The sequence below is a fragment of the Balaenoptera ricei genome, chromosome 3, assembly GCF_028023285.1.
Source record: "Balaenoptera ricei isolate mBalRic1 chromosome 3, mBalRic1.hap2, whole genome shotgun sequence".
Classification (NCBI taxonomy): Eukaryota; Metazoa; Chordata; class Mammalia; order Artiodactyla; family Balaenopteridae; genus Balaenoptera; species Balaenoptera ricei.
In genome coordinates this window covers 126,090,245-126,110,974 of record NC_082641.1, presented here as the reverse complement: position 1 = coordinate 126,110,974, position 20,730 = coordinate 126,090,245, and the positions used below count along the sequence as shown (strand labels likewise).

The 20,730-nt window shown below is 44.6% G+C and overlaps 1 protein-coding gene across 3 annotated transcripts in view; it reads left to right on the top strand.

Annotated features, from left to right (window-relative positions):
• SH3TC2 (SH3 domain and tetratricopeptide repeats 2) overlaps positions 1-20,730 on the top strand; it is a 162,658-nt gene that overhangs the window by 131,770 nt on the left and 10,158 nt on the right. For all 3 annotated transcript variants that reach the window (XR_009502419.1, XR_009502416.1, XR_009502415.1), the window contains one exon: positions 3,825-3,934. The gene's annotated coding sequence lies outside the window, so the exon portion shown is untranslated. The remainder of the gene's footprint in view (positions 1-3,824; positions 3,935-20,730) is intronic.

The window sequence follows — 20,730 nt, the reverse complement described above, 5'->3', positions numbered from 1 at the left end:
GGCAAGGGCACACGAGGGCAAGGGCAGTGAGAGAGGGGAAGGCAAAAGGAAGGGGAGTGAAGGGGAAGGTGGGAGCCAGGTTAGTGACCGAACAGGGAAGAAGCAAGCAAGAGAGGGAGAGAAGGAGGGAAGGAGAGCAATACTATGAGTAATAGTAATGATAGCAAATACTTGGAGTATTGACAATTGCCTCAAATTGTGTGAAGTCCTTACAATGCATAATCACCTTTAATCCTGAAAATAATTCTATGGTGTAGATTCTTTTTATCATGTCCTTTTTATGGATAAAAACAACAACAAAAAAAACCCCACAAGTCACAGAGACCTTAACCAATCTAAGGATACACGGGTTGTTGTTGGTGGATTCAGATGGGAAAGAGGGAAGGAAAGAGTTGGTATGGTAGATGAGTGGAGAATAAACTCAAAGTTCCATAGTGTGTCGGGGGCAGACAGCAGAGTCCTGGAAACTGAACTCTGGTTCAGAGTCTTAATGAATGTCTGTCTTTAACTGTCCCACTCATCTAGCATCTTAGAATCAGCCTGAGAAGGTTCTTTGCTTGAATGGGCTTCAATGACAGATTATATTGGAGAGTCCTTGGTGACATGTGAGCCCAAGACAATTGCAATGCCATCGTTAGATATTGATTCTTCCTTCATAACACAAACAGGAGTCACAAAAATAATCCAATCTTATTATGCCTGGGGGCAAGGAAAACAAACAAAGAAAGGAAGTTATATTAAAATAAATACAAATAGCTTCTATATGCTTTGGCATCTATCGGTCATTTTCACATCTGTTATCTCGTGTGATATTTTCATTTGTACTAGGTGTCAGGCTCCACATTGCACCAAAGAGGAAATAGGTTCAGAGGGAGGAACTTCAATTAGTAAGAATCTAGGACCCAAATTTGGGTCTTCTCCAAATCTTTAGCTTCTTCCTAAATACAAATCTTGGGCACCGTATTGAAAGTCATGCTCAGTGTCTCTTAAATGCAATTATTATTATTATTATTTTTTCAAACTAACTTCCCAGAATGAAAAGTTCTATTGAAACAAGATCCTGGTCAATTTTTCATGAAGAGAAGATTAATGCTAGGATCTGTTTAAAATCATATTGCTTATGTCAAATGTCCTTTTAATTAATTAATTAATTAATTAATATTTTTCGTTGTGTTGGGTCTTCGTTGCTGCGCGGGCTTTCTCTAGTTGTGGCGAGCAGGGGCTACTCTTCGTTGCGGTGCGCGGGTTTCTCATTGCGGTGGCTTCACATTGCAGAGCACGGGCTCTAGGTGTGCAGGCTTCAGTAGTTGTGGTGCACGGGCTTAGTTGCTCCGCGGCATGTGGGATCTTCCCAGACCAAGGCTTGAACCCGCGTCCCATGCATTGGCAGGCAGATTCTTAACCACTGCGCCACCAGGGAAGTCCTGTCAAATGTCCTTTCGATAATTATTTATAAAAGGGCTTATTTAAAATACAAAAAGTTGGTTCCCCCAAAAGTAATACGTGTCCTCCTAGGGACAAATTAATAGAAGCAAACAGTAGTGTTCTTGGAAATCCCTTGGATAAATACTTTTGTACACGCTGTTCCCTTTAGCCCCACCTTACCTGGGGCTACATCTTGTTCCTCTCTTGAATCAACTCTGCTGAAGTCCTCTTATTCTCTGCACGCTGGTTGCCTTTCCTTCCCTCCACTCCACCTCCTACACCCTCAGCTCCTATGGATCTTTCTTTCCGTGTAATTTCTTAGCCCTTCCTATCCATACCCCTTAGAAAGCAAACCCGCTGGGGCTGGGGCCTGGTTTTTCTTCCCTGTCACTGTGACCTCAGCGTGCTGCCTGGCTCATAGTAGTTGAACAATAAATATTTGTTGGATGAATGAATGCGTGGGTCACCCGCTACTAAACACAGCCTGGCTGGCATTAATTCGAGTTCTCTCCTTCTTTACTTGTCTCTTCTATTTATACTCCTAACAACAACCCTGGCACACAGAATGGGAGCTCTGTTTGTCAAGTGAATCAGGGAATGAAAGAAATACTGAAATATTGTTTTATAAAACATGCTTTCAATAGAAACAGAATTTATCCATCTTGTGAAATAACATCATATCTCTCCTGTGTCCTGAAGAGAGTGGAGATGAGATGTTGGGTGGTGGAGGTAATTTACAGTCTCTATAAGTGGGTGCATTTTTATGGTGCGTTTGCACGATCACAGATTCCTAATGCTTCTGGTTGACAGAGACCTTAGCAATCAAGTGACAGTAGTGATAATAGTGATGTTTAACAGTTATCGAGTACTTTAGTCCAGGCTCTGTGCCAAGGGTTTTGTTTGTATTAACTCATTAAATTCTTACAACCAACCTGTGAGGTAGGACTGTTTATTATTCCCATTCAACAGCTGAGGAAACTGAGGCACAAAGAGCTACATAAACAGGACTCTCTGAAGACTTATGGGTGTGTGTGGGAGCTTCTAGGCTGCTCTGGGGATGAAGGGAAAGTGCAAGACCATGTGAAGGCAAGGAAGGCTATCAGGCAAGAACCTGCCCTCCTCTCCTATATCCAGAGCTGCTATTCTGTTAAATGTTTTACATATCAGGCTCCTGCAAAAATATTTCTTAGGGGAACAGGGTTTTATCTAGCTAGAAAAAAAGACAGATATTTTAGTTTTACAGATAAGATACAAAGATTTCAGGATGTTAAAACCCTTGGCAATTGTCATCAGTGGCTAAGCCAGGTCTAAAAATCTCGACTCCAAATAGTCCAGGAATCTATTTCCTATGCCATGTTACTCGGGTGCCCAGGTATCTCCATAATGGCACTTAAATTTGGTATAACTCATTGACCATGACTTCCTTGTCCAAACTTTTGTTTCCAGATGTATGTTCTGAGCAATACTGAGTAAAATAAGGTTAATTACAAGGTAAATTTAGAAGTATTTGTCTTGCAGAATTGTTAGAGGAAAACAGGAAAGACAAGGCAAAGCTAGACAAGGCAGGAAGTAGAAAGAGTACTCAAGGCATTTGGTGAAGCCCAGGTTGTGTGTGTGGAGGTGTGTGTGTTGGGGGGGGTACTGTGTATGACAGAATGGGCAGGCTTCTGACCCTGGAATAAAAATGACAACAGCAATAACAATAACATTTTTTTTTGAATGCCTAACATGTGACATGTTTACAAAGCTCAATGCTTTACATGCACCATCACTTTTAATATTGAGGTCAACCAGCTCTCCTTGTTTCCTTGAAGAGGAAATAGACGCTTATAGAGCTGGTAAGTGGCAGAGAGAAAACCAATGTCTGTCTGGCATCAAAGTGCATGCTCTGAATCCCTCAGCTACACTGTGACTTCAAACCCCCAGAATCACTGGGACTTAGGCATTTTTGTACCCAGCGGCAGCTCTTGGGACTAGGTCTACCTCAGAGCTAAGGCCCCTGACCCTGTCTCAGGGACCCTATGAGAAGCTTGAATTAGATCTACCTTTACAGCAAGCTGAGCCAGTCTAGGGTGATTCAACCACCTGCTACTTCGATGCCTGAGATTCTTTGACCTGGGGACCGAGGCTTCCATTCATTCCCCAGTTAGAGATAAAATACTGAGATTCTTGGTGGCTGAGTTTTAGTCAATTAGCAAATTGGAAACGATGGCCCAAAGCAATCCCTGCACTTTTATAGCCTTTTAAGATTGTCAAAGTGTTTCCCCTCTTTTCAAGGTCATTAGGACAGATGTTACAACTCCTACTTCACAGATCAGATCAGAACGAAGGAAAAATTATGGAGAGTTACACACATCTCAGAAGTGGTTGACCAAGAACTCAATCCCTCGTCTTTTCAGGTCATTTCCTCTTTGCCAGGCACTAGAACGGTGAAGGTCCTAGAAGGGATTAGAAGTCTTAAGGGCAGGAGAGAAGCTCTGCTGAGGGGCTCAGTGTGGAAAAAAATCCGGTAAGTGACTCTTCAGAGGGTACAGCGTTGGCTGGCCCTGCTTCTCTTCAGCTGGGTGGGAGCCCAGAGGAACTGTGCCTGGAGGTATTTTTGTCTTGTTGTTTCAGCTCAGACAGCTCCACTTGGAATGATTTATGATGATTTCTTGGGTTTGTTTTGTAAACACAGTCATACCACAGGAGGGAGTTACATTCCCAGGGTCTTCCTTCACCAGTGGTATCGTTCTAAAATTATTTTGCTTTGGGCTGATACTATACTGTTAAGTGTCCTCAAGCTGTTGAACCTAGAACTTTAAGATGGTGAGAGGCCTCAGAGGTTACCCAGCCCATCTGTCTCATTTTATAGTTGGTGAAACTGAGGCCTAGAGATGGGGAAGGAGTTGCCTGAAGCATACAGCCAGCTATAGCAAACAGCTGGGCTAGAACATCTATATACCCTCAAATGTTTCTTCCATGATTACTATATCTCTGGGAGGAAAAAAGCGAGCACAGCAGATACAGTCTACTGCTTCATGGAGCTCAGACTTTATTAGGGGAGATAGACCTAACAGGTAATTAAAAACCACTTTGAGATATCACTTCACACCTGTCAGAATGGCTATTATCAAAAACACAAGAAATGAATGTTGGAGTGGGTGTGGAGAAAAGGGAACCCTTGTGCACTGTTGGTGGGAATGTAAATTGGTGCAACCACTATGGAAAACAGTATGGAGGTTCCTCAAAAAATTAAAAACAGAAGTACCATATGACCTAGAAATTTTATTTCTGGGTATTATCTGAAGAAAACAAAACAATAACTCGAAAAGATATATGCACTCAGTGTTCATTGCAGCATTATCTACAATAGACAAGATATGGAAGCAGCCTAAGTGTCCATCAATAGATGACTGGATAAAGAAGATGTGGTACATATGTACAATGGAATATTACTCAGCCATAAAGAAGAATGAAATCCTGCCATTTGTGACAACATGGAAGGACCTAGAGAGTATTATGCTAAGTGTAATAAGTCACAGAAAGACAAATACCATATGATTTCCCTTATATGTGGAATTTTAAAAACAAAAACAAATGAACAAACATAAAACAGAAACAGACTTCCAGATACAGAGAGCAAACTGGTGGTTGCCAGATGGGAGGAAGGTAGGGGGATGGGTGAAATAGATGGTGAAGGGAGTTAAGAGGTACAAACTTCTAGTTATAAAATAAAGTCACAGGGATGTAATATAGGGAATATAGTCAATAATATTGTAATAACTTTGTATGGTGACAGATGGTAACTAGACTTATTGTGGTGATCATTTCATAATGTATAAAGATATTGAATCTCTATATTGTACACCTGGAACTAATATAATATTTTAAGTCAATTATACTACAATTAAAAAAAAACAAGATAATTACAAGTGTTGCAGGGAAGGAGTAGAGGTGCTTTGAGGGCTTATAACAAGGGGGCATAACCTGGCCTAGGGTTGAGTGATGGCTGCGTTGAGGGCATGCGTTTCAGGAGGAGGAGGAAGAGTTGGTCCACGGAGCAGTAGGAGAGACCTCGTTCTGGGGAGAGGGACCAGCACGCACCCAAGGCAGGTAGAAGCATGAGTCTGAGGCTCTGAAAGTTGGCCAGGGCAGGAGCCAGGCGCCACAAGGCAAGGTTAGGGAGAGGGGCAGGGGATCTGGCGGGCCTCATGGGAATTTAGTCTGTACTCTAAACAGAGTGGAGAGCCATGAGAGTTTCAAGCAGAAGAACAGGAAAGTGATGAGGTTTGGTTTGATTTTTAAGTCACACCCCTCCAGCCGCTCTGAAAGAAATGGGCTGGGGAACATTGATATAGAGACTGGCTCCTTCCCCTCTGCAAAGTGGCCTTCATGCCTGAGAGTCCGCCATTAGCGTATGCACCACTAGGATAGTGGATTCCAGTTGTGGTTTCTTTTAGGGCAGGTGTCAAGCACAAAACTGGGCACAGGACACATGCTCTGTAAAACCCTCGTGGCCGGAATTGGGGCAAAAGCCAGACAATGGTGTCTTTGCTGGTGTTCGAGGGACACAGTGGAAGTTTGTAGGGCCTGAAGGAAATGCCTGGGGTGGAGGATGTGATGACAAGGGGCAGGGTGCAATCTGGTGGACTTTGATGGCTGGCCTGGTCTAGGTCTCTTGACTTGGATGGGAACAAAGCTGTGCTTGCCAACCTGCAGTTAGAGAAAGCGATGCATGTCTTCAAGTGCCTGTGAATGCAGGGAGCTCCGGGGCTCTGACAACCCAGCCCCACAGCAGTCTCTGCACACCAAGCAGGGACATCAGAATCTGGAATTTTCCACCCCTGATTTCCGGTTTAGAAAACCTGTTATATGACTGATCTAGAGAGGGCCCCTCTCTCATACAGGTCTCAATGCTTCCTGTTACAGAGTTTTACAGTTCAAAAAGCTATTTTAAATGCTCTTTCCTTTTCCTGTCTCTCTGTTCTTCTATCTGCTTCCCCATCTCTCTTTCATTTTTCCCCTTAGGAGGCAGTATGATGCAGTTAAAAACAATTGGCTTTAGAGATAGGCAAGTCTGGGTTTGACTTGTGGCTTTTCCACTCACTAGGTGAGTTGCTTTGGGCACATTTCCTAACCTCTTGGATTCTCAGTTTCCTCATCAGTAAAATGGGTATGTTAATATTTTAATCATGGAGTTACAAGGTTTGAATCAGGTAATATGCATAATATACATAAGAAAGTGGCACATAGTAGGTGCATAATAAGCTACTATTGCTGATCATTTGTTCAGTGTTTATCTGGTAGCTACTGTGGGCCAGGCCCTGGGCTAGGTACTGGAGTCATAATGTTGATCCCCAACATACCTCTTTCAAGTCTTGGGCAGGGATCAGTGTTTCCAAAGCCCAATTGTAGCATGTGAAGAAAATGGCTCCCCCCCGACCCCCGCCAAGGGAGGATCTGGAAAATGGCCCCAGATCTAGAAATGGGTGTAGGTGCTATTTAAATGATGCTGTCAAGGACCTAGGCTCTCCCTTTTCGCCATATTTTCCCCTTGGAGTTTCCTTGTTCAGTTTTGTTCAAATTAAAAATCACATCATGCTTACTACCATGTGGCAGGCCCTGAGCTAGGTCCTACAAAGGGCTGCAAGGTGAGTAAGTTGTGGGCCTTTGTCAGTCTGATAGTGACCATAGGATGGCAACTAAGATGGTCATGGGACAAGACCTGCCCCATGAGGCATGTCTGCAGGGGCCAGTCTCTTTAGCTTGATGGTGAAAGACTCAGTGAACCTTCTAATTTCTGAAGCCTATCATAGGAAAAGGGGTCACATATTATTTTGGGGTCCCCCGGAGGCAGAACCAGGGCCCATGGCAGAAATCACCATAAGGCATATTTTGTCTCATTAAAAGGAATGGAGCTTTCTAATATCTTCAGGTGTCCAGCAATTAGGAAAGTCCCTCTGGTAAGCAAAGCAAGCTCCATCTCTGGGAATGCTCAGGCAGGGCTGGATAAATACCCATCAGGGTGTTGTAAAGGGAAGGCCTGATTTGGGTGGGGGCTTTGATGGGATGACCTCTAGGCTTCCTAGTAGCTCTTCGATGCAAGGATTCTAAGTTTCCATTGTCTGCCTGCCAGCTTCCTCCCTCTGGGGCTCACCCTGCAGCTTACCTCACTCCTTCCTGAACCTGGCTCCAGAACCTTGCCATGGCAACTTAACAACCGGGGTCCAACATGTCAGGCCACCGGGGCATGTGTGAAATAGATTTCACTCTGTGTTCTGAATGAAAAATTTAGTTTTGTTATCACATCAGCTCCTTTTAGAAATCTTCCCCCTTTAGGTATGTGGGTTTTCTTTCCCAGATTTATATTTCACACACATTTCATATAAAAAGACATACCGGCATCTGTTACTATACTTTTAAGTTTGATATTTTGGAAAATCAACATCATAGTAGTTTTAAAGTTGCTGAATTCAAATCCTAGCGCTACTACTTACTATCGGTGTTGTCCTGGCCAAGCCTTTTAATCTCTCTAAGATATTAATATCTTAATACCAGTAAGACAAGGTAATAATGACATCTAGGTCATAGAGATGCTGTAAGACTAAATAGATAATAACATGCAAAGAACTTAGAACAATGCTGGCACATTGTTTTCAGTAAATGCTAATGGTAAATAAATAATCATTCAATAATAATGTCATTCACTACACTTCATCTGCTATTTACATATTAATTTTAGAACTATTTCTTGCACATTTTAGAAGTCAGACTATATCAGCTTTGAAAGGGTTCCCGAAGTTACCAAATTCAACCCATCTTTTTACTGCTAAGGAAATTGAGCCTCAGAGGAGGAAAGCTACTTGCTCATCTAGGGGCAGAAGCAGGAGGAGGGTGTGGGGGTCTGTGTTCTTGTCTGACACCTTTTCACACATCACGATTCCCTAATGAGAATTAATTAAGGGTTACCGAATTTTTCTGGTAGGTTGCTTTAAGAAAATAACAAATCACAAGCATGTAACTAACTAAATAAATACTGAAACCCTTCCAAGGAAATTTATTGTTTAAAGAATTGGAAACAGGAAAATGGGATTTATATACTACTTTCTATCTCTGTATTTGGGAGGACTTTGGACGTTGGCTCCCAGGGATCCAGCAGCCCTGCATCCCTACCCAACCCAGACTTTCATGCCTTTTAAGGAGCAAGGGTTATCCCTGAGATAACCTCGCATGAATGCCTCTTCTCAACAGCCCTCCTAGTTTACTTCTTGGAATACCAGTTCCAGGGCCGGTGCTCTCAGCCTGTGTGGTTTAAATTATTTACAGATGTGCTGCCAAACTTTCTTCAATGTGTGTAAAATTTATTTTTGCTTCAGCTGCGCATCACACTGTTGCAAGGCTGCCTGCTGGGGAGAACTCTGAGCTAAGTGGATGCTGTGATGTCCTTCAGAGCTGGGTCAGCTGGCTGTAAAGAGGCGTGGTGTGAAGCTGAGGCATTCCAAGGAAGACTTTACTGGAATAGGTGGCAACTTGGTTTTGGGAGTTTATAAGCAAGTTTATGATCAGGGCAGAGCCAAATTCAAGTCAACGTTCAACTCAGCGCTGAGTGAATCATGCAGTTCTGGCTGTCCCATGGAGAGACCTTGTTAAACACTAGACCCGCCTGTTCCCATTGCCCGTATTCCTGATTTCAAGGGTGCTGTCCCAATTCCAGAATTTGAAAATGTACTATGAACAAAAAATCTGAGAGCCATTGTCCTAAGGGTGATATGGAACAAAGTGTCCCCTGGTGACATAATTTTGTGCAATACCGGTTTGAACAAAATTCAACCTGATTCCTCACTGCAGGATTTCTCAGTGCCTTTAATGTGCTAATGTATGTGGTGACTCCCCCAGAGCAGGTGTAGAATGCAGCATTTATCCATCTTTTCTGGTCACAGAGTCATATTTTTCTTTCCAAAAACATATGTGGGGACTAGTATCCTGAGGAAACACTTCGGCAGGTACTGTTTCAGAAGGATTTCACCTTCTTTCTTTTTGTCTGAGTGAAGTCTGAAGGCTGTTATAGGAGGGGTTAATTCAAAGATTGACCCTTGGTAGTCCCCAACACACAACTCAGCCACTCAGCTGGACACCTAACTCTATTTAAGGTACTTTTTGAACACATCTCAGGAGGTTTGAAGAGCTACTCACTCTCCTTGGGGGGAGATGAGACCAGTTCTTACTGCAAAAAGGGAAGATGGTAACTCATACACTCTACCTTAGGGTTAGAGCATCTTTGGGGGCTCTGACCTCCTTAGTCAGATATTCTTGTAAATCCCTTTTGCTTACAAGGCTGCTTCCAAGATGTAGCTGCCAGGCTGCTCCTGCACAGGGCACACTGTGTGTTGGAACTGGTTTCTCTCCATCTTGCTGTACACTGTGGAAAGCCTTCCTGTTTTGGCCTGAATGTTACAGGCTGGAGCTGATCCTTTGGCCAGCATGTCATTAGCCTGATTAAGTTAATAGCTTGGAATGTCTTTCCAGTTTTTTTGGACTCATTTTTTTCTCATCAGTAAATGCAACAAGCACTCACAAACATTTGCTGAATCTACCTCAAGCTAGAGGCCATGCTTTGGCAATGCACAGTGAATAAAATAGGGTTTTTTGGATAGATGCATGACAATAAATTAAAATACAGCATGCTATCTGCAAAAAGTGCTGTGGAGACAGAGAGGAAGATGTGATCACTTCTGTCTGGATGATCTTTAAGGTTCCTTCCAGCTCTTATGGTTTTCTTAGATACCATACCTCCAGGGGATTTTCTTCTCGTTGCAGTTGGCCCAGAGCCTTCTGATGCTCAGTACAGCAGAGAAGGTTGAGGGTCTCTGTCATTGGGTGCTAGATGACTGTCAGCTGATCTCCTCTTGACTAAATTTCACCTGGCATAGACCTCGACTCAGCCCAGGCCAGCAGGGCCATCCTGCCCCACTCCCCCAAGTAGGGGTGCATGCTCGTCCTGAACACAGTCTACCTTAGACGTTTGGGCTGGAGTGGAGCAGGAGCTGTGTGCTGTCTTATTCATCCCCTGGACCAGCCTCCTAGTTTGAGAGGGAGAGGATGGGTTTCCACGTGGAAACCTCAGGTTCTAAGCACTTCTCACGGCCTAAAGAAAACAACTAAAATTCTTCACAGAGGACCACAAACCCTCTCAGTTCGGCTGCAGGGTACCCATTTCTCATCTACCCCTCTTTACATCCTTCTGAGACCTGGAGACTCACCTTCTTCCCTGTTCTCATTTCCTTCCTCCTACTATTTTTCTTCCTTCTTCTCTCCTTCCACATTTCCAAATACCATTGTCCGAGGGCGATTTCAGCAATAATGAAATCGTCAGTGCTAATGAGTTGCTGGTTATAGTTTCAAATAGAAAAATCAGGACACATGGTCTGATAATCCTCAGCTGACCCAGGGTGTGAGGAAAGACTTTGGCTCTGAGCACCTTCAGGCACTTCTGGTATACTCTAGAGAGCTTGGACCATTCTCCCTTCCTTAACAACAACAACAGAAAGTTTTATTCCACCAGGGACAAAATACCCGGAAGCAGCATTGTTAGTAGTTGTAGCCACAGGCCACCCACCCTCTGCCCTTCCTCACCTTCATATCCCCAGGGACGCTGCAGCAAACAAAGAGTTGTGTCTGGAGAGAACCAAAGGTGGGCTGGCACAAGGAAGCCTGGAAACCTGGAGTGGGGAGTCCAGGAATGGGAGGGCCTTAGCTGGGGGTAATGAGGAGGAACTCCCTCCAATCCCTTCTGAGTAGTTAGAAATCAGGTGTGCTAATCTCCTCAAGCCTTCAACCTGAGGTCACCACCTCCCCACTCTACCTGCCTAATCAGGAAACCACCTCCCACCCACCTTACTGATAACTCTGAGACCACCCACCATTTTCTCAGAACTCTTAGGATTGTCAACCACCATCTTCCTCCCTCCTTTCCTCCCTCCCTCCCTCCTTCCCTTCCCTCCCTCCCTCCCTCCTTCCCTTCCCTTCCCTCCCTCCCTTCTTCCCTTCCCTTCCCTTCCCTCCCTCCCTCCCTCCCTCCCTCCCTCCTTCCCTTCCCTTCCCTCCCTCCCTCCTTCCCTTCCCTTCCCTTCCCTCCCTCCCTCCCTTCCTTCCTTCCCCACTAAATGTATTCCCGTCATTTGTTTCACCTTATTCTTCCCTGGTCCCTCCCTGGAGCTCCCCTCAAGGCTTCTGCAGCTGCCCCACTTTCTTCTTTTCTCTGGCTCCTGTCCTCCATCTGACATGTGGGCAGAGAAGAGCAGCCACTTCTGACTCCACTTTTCACCCCACTCCTTTGTTCATCTCTGCACCACCACTCTGCCACTGAACCTACTTTTTTATGGGTAACCAATGACCTCCCAATAGCTCTTTTTCTTTTTTTTATCCTATTCAACTCTTTCAGGGTATTAAAATTTAAATTAAAAAATTTATTATAAAAATACCAAAAAAATAATACTTTTATAAAGAATTCAAATATTGAAGAAGTATGTAGAGTAGAAAATGAAACATCACCTTGGGAATTCCCTGACAGTCCAGTGGTTAGGACTGTGCACTCTCACTGCTGGAGGCCTGGGTTCCATCCCTGGTAGGGGAACTAAGATCTTGCAAGCCAACACTCCCCCACTCCCAACTCTATGCCATTCCCCAGAAGTAACCACTATAAAATAGTTTGGTAAAAATTCCTCTATGCTGTTGCTTATGAATTTACAAATTTGGGATCATTTTAACATATGCTTCTACAATTGGCATTTTCATTTAATACTGTGCTGCAGATGTCTTTCCATGTAAGTGTATATGGATACATATCATTTAAAAAATGTCCAACCAGTGTTCCATTTTATGACTATATCACGATTTACTTAGCCAGTCTTCTTTTGATAAATACTGAGGTTTAGAAATACCATTTATTTATTTATTCCTTCATTCATTTGTTCATTCGCCAGTCTTCCTTTGATGGCTACTGAAGTTGTTTCCATATATTTGTTTGTTTGTTTACTTATATATTTATGTATTCATTCATGCATGATCCCATTACAAGCAATGCTGCAGTGAATCCCTTGTACCTTATGTCTTTGCACACTTGTGCTCAGAGTACTGGACACTGCTAATCACTTTCTTTTTTGACACTTGTTGCATCTCCAGCTTCTGTCTTGCTTCCCTTCTGCCCTTGTAAACCACTCTTTTCCCTGAGCACACAATGCATGTTCACCCCTTCTGGCTTCTGTCCAAAGTCTCTTCTCCTGAAATGACCACTTCCAACTCATTCTTCTTGCCCCAGTCTTGTGTAGAATCATCCCTGATTCCCTAGACTAATTCTCCCTAATGGCTTCCCTTTATGTAGCACTTACTATGTGCTAGGTTGCGTGCTGGAGCAGACGTTATATCATTCCGTCCTGTAACAGTGGGATGAGGCACAGACTATAGTGCTGTCAGCATTTAAAGGTGATTAAAAACTGAAGCTCAGATAGTTAAGGAACTTGTCCAGGTCATTCGACTCATTCAATGGAAGAGCCAGGATTCAATCTCAGGCTTCTCCTGCTGTATAATCCGTGAATTTACATAAGCACCACATTACACTTCATCTTCTGCTCTGCTACTCGCAGGAACTCACACGAGCACTGGCTGCAGCACCTACCAAATGGAACGGTGATAACTTACTCACAAGTTTGTTTCCCTTCACTAGACTGTGAACTCCCCAAGGGCAGACCCTGTGACTCTTCTTTCTGCATTTCCCATATTGAGTACAGAACCTGTTTTATCTTAGGTGCTGATATGGATTTGAATGAAAGAACCTGTGTTTGCTGATGAAGAATTCTAACACTCCCTGAACCAGGTCAAGAGTCACACTTCAGCACTCAGTAACACATGCTGAACTTGAAGTTTATTTCCTGCTAGTTAATGAAAATAAAATACCCTACTCCCAGGGCCCTAATTAACTAAATTAGAAGAAGCTCTTTCGATTGGCAGGCAGTAGAACATAATGATTTAAGAAACAGGCTCTGAAATGAGTTGACCTCTGTTCTGATCCCAGCTCTGCCATGTATAGGCAAGTTGTTCAATTTCCATAATCCTCAGTTACCCAGCTAGTAAAATGGAGTTGGCGCTAATGACAGTTACTTAGAGCTAACTGGGTTATCATGAGGATTAAATGAAGAAGTTGATAGGAAACACTTAGTATAGTGCCTGGCATACAGAAGGCACTCAATATATGTTCGTTGTGCTATTGTCATGAGGACCAGTATTAACCCCCTCAGTCTTTGCTCAAAGTGAAATAGATCAAGCATTCATTTCTTTTACCACACTCCAAAGCTTTGACTAGGAGAGTTTGTTTTTATTTTTACTTCCAATTTACAAAAATTCTCTTTCTGGCTCTTACTTGTGAAACAAACATTTATTGAGTGCCTTCTGTTTATCAGACTCCTTTCTGATTGGTCCTTCAGCTGCTGGGGAGAGACTACAATCTACAGTAGGGAGGATAAGCATTGCCCAGGCTAGCAGCCTAGGGGAGGATAAAATTTTCCTGCTTTTTACTGTTGAGAATATTACTTGATTCTCTGGAAAACACACCTTTTTCTTTTCAAACTTCAAGGATTTGTTTTAAAATATTTTCTCATGAAAGTCTGAAGGTTTTGTACCGTGATGCAGGAAGGAATGGTTACATAGTTTTTAGAGTCTGAATCATAGAGATACCTGTGCTGTCTTTGTTCTTTGCGGCAGAAAGCTTTCTCATATCAGCAGGTCTCAAAGATGACTTTAGGAATCAGCATTTGTTCTGTGGTTCTGTGCATGGTTCTTACCCATTACCAAGTATTTATTTTTTAGAGAGGTTGTTGTTATTTTGTTTGGGCTTAACCAGTTTTTTACAAGGATTACATTTGAGAAAGACCCCCCCGCCCCCGCAACCAAAACCAAAACAAACGTAAAAGAAAATCCCCAACCCCAAGCTCAAATCCCAACAAAAGCGAATGACTCAGTACAAGCAAGCTTTCTAGACCTAATCGATAGATTATTCAATTTCAGAACTATATGTTCCCAGAGAACCACGCCTACTATTTTAATTAAATTACCTGAAAAGGAGGAAATTCCTTAGTAATGTGACTTAGCTTTGAAACTTGGGATTGTCTTTCCTTGCATGTTACATACACATCTCTTATTACAAACGAAGGGGTCTCTTTTCCAGGTGATATCTGTTCAGGAAATCCAGCTTTAGGGATGCAGGGAGACATGAAAAGGGAAAGGCTTACTTTTCTTTGGTGAGTGTCGGAAGTAGGCGTGGCTTTACGTTATGCAAGCACCTGGCTGCTTGCACTGGGATACCTGTGCTGTCAGGGGACAGGCCTTCTGGACTGCCAAGTGCTCCTAGAAGCTCCTAGGGCTGGGTGCTTCTTCTTGCTCCTTGCTTCCCTGGAGCCCTGGCTTCTTGGTTAGATGCTCTGTTATCTGAACTGCTCAGGCCACCACACAGGAAGGAAGTTGTGGGCCAAATGACTAAAACTCTCACCTTGAGCCCAAAGTGTGACCCTTCTGTCTGAGCCTCAGTTCCCTCAGCTGAGAGACAAGGAGTTTCATTTGAGTGTTTCTGAGCTCTGATATTCTGGGGTTCCAGAAACCCTTCCCCCAGCCAGGCCAGTGACCTAGTTGTGAAAGACAGTGAGAATGAAGCCGTTGTTTGGAATTCATGGGTGGGGTGGGTAGGGCACCTCCTAATAAACTTGAGTGGGGATTGGAGCAACCTGTTTCTCCAATCCTCCAGTGAGGGCTGAACGAGGCATGTCCCTCCTTTGGCATTGTTGCAGAGACATTTGGAATGCACTTATTAGAGCACATCGGGCTCATGAACTTGACACTTCACCATCTGAAATACCGAAAAAGATAAAAATTGCACAAGACATGGAACCCAGGTGATCTGCGGATCAAATCAATATTTCAACTCTGTTTCTCTTCGAGGCTCCTGTCTGAGGGAACACCTCCTCTGTCATCTCAAAAGACTTTTTAATACAGTTTACCCCTGTGTGATTTTGTCCTCAAGAGGAAATGTGGGAGGGCCAGTGGGGATTTCGAAAGCTTAATGCTGGACTAATTCTGTGCCCTAATGATTTTGAAAGCCTGTGTATTTAGGGAGGTGGTGGCAGGGAGTCTAGGGATGGAAGCTTGGGTTCCAGTCTTGGCTTTGCCACAGCATGGCTGTGCAGTCTTGAGCAAGCTGCTTCATCTCTCTAGGCCTCCGTGTTCTCACCAAACAACATCTATCTATGGTCCTTTCCAGCCTTGGCACACCACGATGCTAAGCCCCAAAGGCAGAAACGTACCGTCTTGGGTGTAGAATGAGGCCAGATCTACCCAACTATTTTTGCTAGTCTACTTGTCCCTCGTGTGAAGACATATCTCTGGTATGGAGGTTATAGTGCCTTCCCAAGCTCCTCCTTTTTGAAGGTCTTTGTAATGTATCCAAGGAAGTAGGAGAGAGGCATGGATGTTTGAGGCTTGGAAGGGGCTTTAAGGAGAATCACCTAGCTGTTTGAAGAATGTCTCCTACCCTCATTGTCTGGTGGGAGGTGTTTGGCAAGTTTGGGCATCAGCATTTCGTAAGAGTTAAGAGCCCTGGCTTCAAAGTCAGCCAGCTCTTTTTTCATATCCCAGCCTTGCCAATCATTTCAGTTCATTAGTCAGCAAGTATTTATCAAGTGCCAATTTTGTGCTAAGTTATTTTGCATACATTATCACATTTAATCCTCACGGCCCTGTGTAGCAGGTACTAATTTTATCTATACTTCAGATGAGGAAACTGAAACTCAGAGAGGTGATGTGACATATCCAAGGTCATACAGCTAGTAAGTGGCAAACCTGGGGCTTGAATCCAGGTCCAGTAGCTCCAGAGTGATGGCTGTCAGCCATGACCCTCTGCCGTTTCCCAAACCTTATTTTATTTAATCCTTTTTTAAATCCTCATTTGCTTTATTGTAAAACTTCCACCTCAGTGCTTCAGAAAAGCCCCTGTGAGTTTGCCAGTCCACATAATGGATTAATGAGCAGATCCACTTCTGGAGGAGGATTGAGTAGGCAGACATTGGACGGTGCAGTGGGAAAAGCTCTGAAGCATGTATGCCTCCAATAACTCAGGCCTGCCTGGCCCTTACTAGTCATCTGATCTGAGGCATTTCCACTCTCTGAACTTTATCAGCCTTGCTTTCCTCACAAAGATATTGTAAGAATCAATCCAGACCGTGGCTATGAAAGGACTTTACAAACTAGACAGTGATGAAAATTGACTCATTATTATTGTGGTCATACTTGTCTGTTTTTGTCACTCACCGTACTGGACAGCAAATTGCATGTTGTCTTCAAGAATCTTGAAATACACCACCCAATGATCCAAGCCCTGGAGTCCCATGAAGAAGTAGCATGAGGCAGGTTTACACTTGGCATTCCTGCCTGACTCATTCAGAAGTACCACATTCTAGACTGTGCAGCATTACAATGGCTGCCACTGTGACATGTGGCCAGCCCAGAAAGGCTGGAATGTGAAATTCCTGAACAGATTCAGGCATGAAAAGAGAGAAGGAGAAAACACAGCATTTGTAAACAGACAGCCTGGAGCTCATTTTCTGCACGCTTGTTTTGAAAGTCTGCGGTGGTACAGCTATCTGCCCATCACTGGATCTTATGTCCTTGGGAAGCATGCACTGCCACACACCTGCAGACTGCCTCACCCAGGGCCTCACGCTCTCGGACCACTGATTCCAGGAGGGTTGGGCAGGGGAATCACTTGCTGAGTTAACCACTCAGCCCTCCAAGGAATGAGAGGAGATGAAAACCGAAGGTGCCATCTGCAGGTGGTTGAAGACCCCCTGCACTGTTGGTTGCTGAGTTTTCCCGTGTGTGCATTTACTCTCTGCCCTCTGCCATGGCTGTGCTAAGGATGACACAGGAAGAGGATTTTATCCCTTTTGAGACTTTGTTTGTGTCTAGTTTGGGGCCCAAGGGGGAGAGAGAGAAGCAGATCCACTGGTCTAGGCTTGGATAAGAGCATTTCTTTAATTAGACAGAGGAGACAGGCTGCCAGAGAACAAGCCAAAGAGCTCCTGGGGCACATCAACATCCCTCCTGTCTAACGATTAGCAGGTAATCAGCTGTTGGAAAATCCTCTGCTTGGGGTGGTACCAAGGAAGGGGCTGTAGTCATCGAAGTGAAAAAGGCAAGAGTCCAGAGGATGCTGAAAGCAAACACCATTGAGGGAAAAGCCTGCAGAGCTAGTTGGAGACCTGGGCTCCTGTCCCAGCCCTGCCATTGGCCTCTGCGTGAACTTGGCTGAGTCACTTGCCCTCTCTGGGACTACATTTTATGAAAGAGAGTAAGGCAGTGATCTCTTAGATGCCTTCCAACTAGGCTGACCAACCATCTCAGTTTGCCCAGGACTGCCCTGGCTTTACTACTGAAAGTTTCGCATCCAGGAATCCCTGCTTCCAACTGAAAATTCCCCTACCTGATTGTTCTAGTATCTTCCCTCTGGGGTCTCAATCCCTTTCCTCTGTGCTGTAGAAGCCTGGATTCTTTGGATCAGAAAATCCCTGGGATGATTGCTTCTGCTAAGGGGTGTGTCAGGGGTGATATTCAAAGCACGTAACATCCTCTATGACCAGGGCACCAACCCATCAGAAAGGACCAGGCCATAAACCCCAGGCTACTCCCCGCCCCCAGACATGAACAACCCTACATTGAAAGTGGGCTTCCATCTTCAGATCTGTGATAATCCCACCTCTTTTTGTAGTCACACTAGTGACTTCAGGACCAGTAGAGCTGAAGGGTGACCCAGCTTCTCTTTTGATCCTTGTTCTCAGACCAAAGGTGGTGACTCCCCAGTTTACTGGTCAGACCACCCTCAACCCAGCTTTTTTTTAATCTTTATTGGAGTATAATTGCTTTACAATGGTGTGTTAGTTTCTGCTTTACAACAAAGTGAATCAGCTATACATATACATATATCCCCATATCTCCTCCCTCTTGTATCTCCCTCCCACCCTCCCTATCCCACCCCTCTAGGTGGTCACAAAGCACTGAGCTGATCTCCTTGTGCAATGCCACTCTTACCCAGTAGCTATCTATTTTACATTTGGTAGTGTATATATGTCAATGCCACTCTCTCACTTCGTCCCAGCTTATCCTTCCCCCTCCCCCTGTCCTCAAGTCCATTCTCTACATCTGCATCTTTATTCCTGTCCTGCCCCTAGGTTCTTCAGAACCATTTTTTTTAATATTCCATATATATATGTGTTAGCATATGGTATTTGTTTTTCTCTTTCTGACTTACTTCACTCTGTATGACAGACTCTAGGTCCATCCACCTCACTACAAATAACTCAATTTCGTTTCTTTTTATGGCTGAGTAATATTCCATTGTATATATGTGCCACATCTTCTTTACCCATTCATCTGTCGATGGACTCTTAGGTTGCTTCCATGTCCTGGCTATTGTAAATAGAGCTGCAGTGAACATTGTGGTACATGACTCTTTTTGAATTATGGTTTTCTCAGGGTATATGCCCAGTAGTGGGATTGCTGGGTCATATGGTAGTTCTATTTTTAGTTTTTTAAGGAACCTCTGTACTGTTCTCCATAGTTCAGCCCAGCTTCTTACAGCCTTTAAAGTTAAGACTGCTCTGGGCACTGATGACTAAATCCAGAGTTTAGTTTCTACCCTGAAACTAACTGGGCTGCCAGTTGTTTTTTCATTCAGAGAGGAGCCCCTAAATTATTTGGGGTTGAGGAAGTTTAAAGTTTCAAATAATGGTTGCCATATATGTATCAAGGGCAGAGGAAAGAAAACTCATGTGACCTGTGGCTCTCATTCACCTCCATGCTTGTTGAGCCCATTTCACATGACCTCCCTGCCTGTTTTGGTCCTTCCTTCCGTGTCTCCCTCATCCATTTATGTTGTGTCTTGAGTGTGGTCACCTGCATTAGGCATTGTGCTACAGGTTGGTGAAGCTGAAGTTGGATATGACCCCTACGGTGACGCTGCAATGTGGCAGGGCAGCCCGACGTGAGCAGCTGTCCTGGGATGTGGCTTTTGTGCTCTAACAATTGGAGAGCCATCCCAGCATAACTGAGGATGAGTCATTCTGCCCCCGGGGTGACATCTGGGCTGGGCCTAGAAGGTGAGGAGGAGCTATGGGTGGGAGAAAGCAGGCATGCCAGGCATGGAAAATGGCACACACAAAGGCAGGAGCTCTCGCCCACCCCCTCTGACCATCTCCCTTTGTCACCCACTGTGGGTGGCACTGTGGGCGGCAGTGGGTCAGGGATTGCTGGGCCAGAGGCCAAGGCAAGCAGAGTCAGCCCTCAGGCGACTGCCAGGCCCAGGGAGCCCTGGCACACCCAGGAGCCTTCTTCCTATTCCCCAGAGCAAATGGAGGCTGCAGACGTGAATTTCCTCCCTTTCCTTTTCGTTCCTCGGAATACCTGCGTCCTCCTGTATCAAAGGGCCAGCTCTGACCCTGCCTTCACCCCCCAGGCCCCTCTCCACTCCGTCGCCAGTCACTGTCGATCCTAGCCCTCTGGCCTGCACTCCCTCCTGTCCAGTTCCACAGCTGCCACCAAGGTTCAAATCCCAGTCCTCTCCCACCTGGTTGGTTGCAACGTCTACATCAATCCCGTGATTCAAGCCTCTTGGTTCCTTACTGTCCTGTGTGTGCTGCCAGATGAATCTTTCCAAAACAGTGTTTTGTTGACCTCATGCACCTGTTTTGAAATCTCTGTAAGCACATTTCCTCAGACCTCACCGTCCACTGTGTTCAAACAAGGCCACTTTCATATTCACAACCCAGTTGTCTTTGGCTCCTGCCTCTCTGCTGACATTGGACTTGTCTCTTCCCAATTGTACCCCAAGCAGTTCTGGGAAGCCCCGGGGTAGTGCTCTGAGCATCCAGGCCAGTCTGTGCATGTTTGCTAACAGTCTGGACACAGGCCAGACATACACCGAGAAGAAGTGTTTGGAGACTTACATGCTGTGACCTCTAGTATATGTGATTTTTTATTTTACAAAACAAACAAGACACTGCCCCAACAAAAACACCTGGTCCTTCACCATAGGTGATTTGAGAAGCACTGCCCTAGGGGATTCTCATACACAAGTAAGTCTGGCCCCTCTGTGCATTCCCTCATTTGCTTCCTGTTACCCACTGGCAGACCCGGAGTTGCTTTTTCCGGAAATCAATCCTTACTGCTTCTCTTCTTGGAGCACGGGTGTCCAGAGTCTTCATGCAAGAAGCAGCTTTCTTCAAAAAA